Below are 5,260 nucleotides of genomic sequence, written 5' to 3'. Positions count from 1 at the left end.
TGACAGGCATTTTCACCCTAATCATAATCACTGATGCCACTGTCTGCCGTTCAATTAATTTAAACAATTAAATAAGTCAGTAACAGCTAACCATCACAATAGAGAGGTGAGGTAGCATTTAACTGGCAGGGAAGCATGTCCAGACTCCAATCATGAAGGATGTCATCATCATCAATTGAAAAAATTAATCATAAAATGTGATGACATTGCATATTAACTCCCAAGAGGGAGCTTCACAGGACTCTTCATGGAATAGAGGGTTATTGGTTTACATAATTATACAACTAATTACAAATAATCAAATAAAGAGTTGATGTAACATCATCCACTTTCATAAGGTGGCTCCAAACCAGACTCGTGAACAATGCTTGTCATCATTAATTTAATTACTTAATTAACTTAATTATATAATTAATATTTAGATGGTCTAAAATACGTGACTCCCACATCGTGGAACAATAATCCACTGATCATGGATTATCTAATGTCCTATTTTAATAACTAAATAATAACATGATCAGAAAAGGATATGGTCTGCCATACTCGACACAAGTTGTCTCTCACCTGCCTCCCACAAGACTGTGTGAAACTCCCCGGTTCATCCCTTATTTAATCGCAGACTTGAGAAGTAAAACGTGTAAATGCTGAAATGTCATTGTGCATGCAGGATTTTAGAAGATACCCCATATTTGATGTGGGAAAGCTGCCTCAGGGGAGATGAACTGCATTCCAATAATCACTAAGTCTACTCTAACAAATGGATTATCACCTTCCTGAAAGAATTTAACAACGGAAAACTCAACTTTTGATGAATAATTGTGAGTCTTATTATCTTATAATCCATAGTTTTACTTCTTAGGAGAGAGAGCTTTCATAAACATGGGGCTTTGAACTGTTTCTCCACCAACTATGTTCTCTGATATTAGGTAATCTTGAATTGGGTAACCAGTAATAGCTGTAGGCCAATTTCCAGACATTATTCTATGACTTGCTTAGGGGAATCAAATGCTGTAATCAAAAGTTTTAGGAGATAGTTACCTTGGGAGATTGTAATGTCCCACAGTTTATCGAAGCTGCTCTCTGGTTCTTGGCCCATGATACCAGGAGGCAAGCAGGGTTGCCAGGCAACATTTATGATCCAACATTCTGTCCCATTCTAGTGCCCCTCCCACGTGCTAAAGTTACATACCCACCAATGGACTAACCTTACAGCCTCACTGATTTCCTCACAAAAACAAAGCAGGGCTCTTCTTTTGAGTTATACATATTTACCAGTCTCTCAAGCTCACAACATGCCTATAGTGATATGAGCATGAAAATGAAAGCATCATTCTGCCATTCAAGTACATTGATGAGTATTTAAACCTATGTTCTATGCTTCAATTTTCTCATTTCCAGGGTGGAAACAGTACCATTAATCGCCTCTACCATAATCCTTTTCTATTTACTGAAAAGAAAATGAACTTCTCTTCATTCTCCTTCCTTTAGAACAGCTTGTTCACATGGTTTTTCAGAGTTGTTTTGATTTACATTTGGCTGATGACTAAGGATTTTGAGCACTGTCTTACGTTTCTTTCAGTCATTTTTGATTCCTCAATTGATAATTCTCTCTTAAGGTCTGTACCCCACTTTATGATATGGATATTTAGAGTTAGTTAGTGTTGGTGGTGTGTCATGTTTTCAGCCGAACAGAGTACATTAGATAAGATTCTCTGATCATGAGATTATTAAGTTACTCAATTTTTTTAAACTGGAGTTGAGTGTGTCCTTCTTGGGTCAGTTTTGTTGCAACCTCTCAGAAACTGTTGATGCAAAACAATAAAGTTTTTTAAATCGTTTAATCACTCGAACATTAAAAATCTATTATGTAATCAGTAATCACTGGATATCCCAGTGTCCCTGATTCTCTGGGCACTGCTTCTGGGACCAATCTCCTGCTGTGTCAATCGCACAGCAGCCCAACCTATAATTGTTGGCGCCATCATTATATATATTTATATATATTTTTTTTTATATATATATATATATATATATATATATATATATATTTATATAATCAAATCAGTAAATCATTGGATACTTCTGCACACTTAACTTTCTTAAGATGGAACCAAACTCCAGTGACTGTCATGGGAGTAATACTTAGATAAGTAAATAATGCCACACGATTAACTCGCAGGGAGGAATGACCAGACCTCAGTCGTGAAGGACCACATCTTCATCGATTTAAACAATTATTATATATTGAAAAATTATTGAATAATGACATGGTGGTGCATACTTAAATTTCACATGGAGGAGTCAGACTGACCTCTTCCTGGAATAATGTTTTTTTTAAAAATAAATTGACAATTAGAATCAGTGGGTGTTTATAATAACAGTGACAAGATGGCACCAAAGTAGTAAATCTATGGCTGATGTAATGATCTATTTAAATAGCTACATAATCAAGTAATGAGATGATGTTACATCATCAAGCCCCCCAACATCTGACTCCAAAAGGGACGTATGGTCCATAACATCATCTTTATTTCAAATACGTTAAATAAATGATGAATTTTTATTTCTTTTCTTATTTTACAGTTCAGTAAGTAAGTGTATTAGATGATGTGATGGTCTGGCATGATTGACTCCCATAAGGAGGCTCAAAACTACAGTGATCACTGAATACATAGTGATAGATTTTCATAATTAAATGAATAAAAATTCAACAAGGGGATGGTGTTTTATACGTGACTCCTACAAGATTGCTCAGAACTGAAGAGGTCATTGAGTTTTTAATCATAGACTTGAAAAAATAAGTGAATGAATAATGAGATAATTTCTCATAATTCACCCCTAGAGAGTTAACAAAATGATATCAACATTGATTTAAATAAATAAATAATGAAATCCCAAGAGACAATTAACACCACCAAGATGGGTCCAGACTCCACTCTTCCTGGACTAGAAAAAGACAGATTTGAAGAATGAAATAACCAGATAGTTAGATCGTCTGTCACACTTGAGTCACACAAGGTGGCACCAAACTTCAGGGTTCACAGATTATATAATGAAACAATTTAATAATTACATCTTTACATATGTAAGTAGTGGAACTTTTTTGTATCATAAATTCCTGGACAGACATGGCAGACATGATAAAGTATGCTGTCATCACAGAATTTGATTTTTAATAATTCCATAAGTTAATGATCAGATACTCATACTATCTTGCCTGATGAAGTCTGTTGGCCTGACATCATCACCAGTGCCTGAATCTCTGTTGTGCTGAGGCAGGACCTGAGATGATGGGCCCATAGCTGGCATAGCAGTAGTAGCTAAAATGTTCATATCAGCTGAATAAATGGCTGCAGCAGGGGCATCACCAGCAGAGCTGAGAGACAGAGCAGGGCAGTTCTTAAATTCTGGGTCATCATCCTTTTGCGAACTATCAGTGATGGTGCCGAACTCCTTGTGCTACTACTCCTTCTCATCATAGATCACAACCAAGGTGAAGATGTGGAAGAAGAGCAGGGAGTCAAACACCCAGACCACTGTGCCTGCCTCGGTGAAGTCCTTGTACTTCTCGGAGGGCACCATGGGATCTTCTGGACTCAATCATCCAGCAACCCGAGTACTCTGGGTGATTCATTGATCATTCAGAAACTGCTGTGTCCATGTCTACAACCTTCCCAACCTGGTCCCTGACAGGTATTTTCACCCTAATCATAATCGATGATGCCACTGTCCCACATTTAAATAATTTAAACAATTAAAAATTCAGTAATAACTAACCGTCAAAATAAAGAGGTGGTGTAGCATTTAACTGGCAGTGGAGAATGGCCAGACTCCAGTCATGAAAGATGTCATCATCATCAATTGAAACAATTAATCATAAAATGTGATGACATTGCATATTAACTCCCCAAGAGGGAGCTTCATAGGACTCTTCATGGAATAGAGGGTTATTGGTTTACATAATTATACAACTATTTACATTATCTTGAGTATTAACAGGAATTGTCAATTTAAATATTTTTAATTATGTAATTAGATGATATGTGGCCCTTGACCCCACAAGGTGGGACAAAATTCCAGGTGTCACGTATGATATAATCATTGTTTTCTATAACTAAATAATCAAATAAAGATTTGATGTAACATCATCCACTTCCCTAAGGTGGCTCCAAACCAGACTTGTGAACAATGCTTGTCATCATTAATTTAAATGACTTAATTACATAATTAATATTTAGATGGTCTAAAATACATGACTCCCACATTGTGGAACAATAATATTTTTATATATTGAAAAATTATTGAATAATGACATGGTGGTGCCTACTTAAATCCCACATGAAGAAGTCAGACCGTTCTCTTCCTGGAATAATGATTTATTTAAAAACTTAAATTGATAGTTAATAAATAGGCATTTTATATTAACTCTGACAAGATGGCACCAAACTCGTAAACCTATGGCTGATGTAATGATCTATTTCAATAGCTAAATAATCAAGAAATGAGATGATGTTACATCATCAGTTCCCAAAATCTGACTCCAAAAGGACTTATGGTCCATAACTTCATGGCCTTTATTTTGAATACATTAAATAAGTGATGGATTATTATTTAATTTTCTAATATTATATTTAAAAAAGTAAGTGTAGTATTACATGATGGGATGGTCTGGCATGATTGGCTCCCATAAGGAGGCTCAAAACTTCAGTGATCCCCGAATAAATAATGACAGATTTTCATAATTAAATAAATAAAAATGAAACAAGTGGATGTTGGTTTATATGTGACTCCTACAAGATTGCTCAAAACTGAAGATCATTGAGTTTTAATCATAGATTTGAGCACAAACATGTATCACCTAAAGAGGTAATTTCTCATAATTCACCCCTAGAGATATAACAAATTGATATCACCTTTGATTTAAATAAATAAAGAATCAAATCACAGGAGACAAGGAACAGCACTAAGGTGGATCCAGAATCCACTCTTCCTGGAGTAGAAGAAGACAGACTTGAATAATGAAATAATCAGATAGTTACATCGTCTGTCTCACTTGAGTCACACAAGGTGTCCCCAAACTTCATGGTTAACATTTTCTATCAAGAAACAATTTAAAAATTACATGTTTAAATATGTAAGTAGTTGAACATTTTTGTATCATCAATTCCTGGGCAGACATGGCAGACATGATAAAGTATGCTGTCATCACAGATTTTTAAAATTCCATAAGTTAATGATCAGATACTCATACTTTCTTGCC

Source organism: Phodopus roborovskii, unplaced genomic scaffold, assembly GCF_943737965.1.
Source record: "Phodopus roborovskii unplaced genomic scaffold, PHOROB, whole genome shotgun sequence".
Classification (NCBI taxonomy): Eukaryota; Metazoa; Chordata; class Mammalia; order Rodentia; family Cricetidae; genus Phodopus; species Phodopus roborovskii.
Note: the sequence above shows the minus strand (reverse complement) of the source record.